The following is a 1,134-nucleotide window of genomic DNA, read 5'->3' as shown; positions in this document are numbered from 1 at the left end:
AATTATCGTCTCCCAAATACGATATATAGGTACATTTATCTCTCCACGTACAAGCTTTCCTCGTTTTAACGTCCATTCTTTTCCATTCGTAGCACTGCCTTTTTTTAAAATATATCTCGTGTACTCGTTCTTTTGGATTTTAGGATAGAAAAGTGCACAAATTTTATTTTCTGTCGTTCCCTCCTTCAACGATACAATATCTTCGCTCCAAAAAATTTGTCCCTTGATATTTTCGTAACATCGCTAAACTCACACGTTGTCTCTTACCTGTTACAGACTTTCCGCTATTGGCTGAGATACTGCGCACGTGCTACGCCGGCGTACAGAACGCCGCCAATTACGAGATCTCCAAGGGAAGATCCCGCGTAAAACGTGTCGCTGAATTTTATGCGTGTTCTTTATCCCGTCGCTTTAACGAGGCACACGTATCTGAAACACATATGTCGATACGTTTCCCACGTTGAATCGGAAATCACGTGAAAGCATCACGAGTTGTACAGAAATAAACTCTTAGCGTATAATTCATGACTAGAGTGTAGCTCTAATAAGAAACAAATCATTTTTTCCTTATAATTCATTCTCGACAAATTAATTTATTCTATGCATATTCGATTGCTCGTATTTTCCATTGAAATCCATCAACTGTAATCTCCGCGTCGGTACTAAAAAGTGAAATTTAATATCTCTGTCTATAAATAAATCTGAATAAAAAGAGGGAAAAAGAGAAATTCCCACTACAAGGTTTTGAATTTAGATTTCGAGTGACAGACTCGTAATGACCATTTATAAATCGCCGCAAATGACAAAACCTTATATTTTTGGATTAACGCGCGTGGTCCCGATGGACGAAAAACTCCCTACGTATTTCATACGATATGGGCCCCAGACAGACGATAAGGAAGACGATGGCAGAATCTCGCGCGATCGGCAACACGCCAGCGGCAGACTCGACTCTCCGATCGTCAAGCGTCGACTGGTCGCGGTGCCGGCCGGCAGTCGCACAATATGTATAGCAGGTACACCAGGGCGCGCCATGCAATACGTGAATACGCGGACGACTGGAGCCGGAGCGACCGCCACGGATCTCTCTGCTCGCCACCCCTGCGGGCCTGTCGACTGTCGTCGTCTATTCGC

This window comes from Trachymyrmex cornetzi, unplaced genomic scaffold, assembly GCF_001594075.2.
Source record: "Trachymyrmex cornetzi isolate Tcor2-1 unplaced genomic scaffold, Tcor1.1 scaffold223, whole genome shotgun sequence".
NCBI lineage: Eukaryota > Metazoa > Arthropoda > Insecta > Hymenoptera > Formicidae > Trachymyrmex > Trachymyrmex cornetzi.
This window is presented reverse-complemented; position numbering follows the sequence as displayed.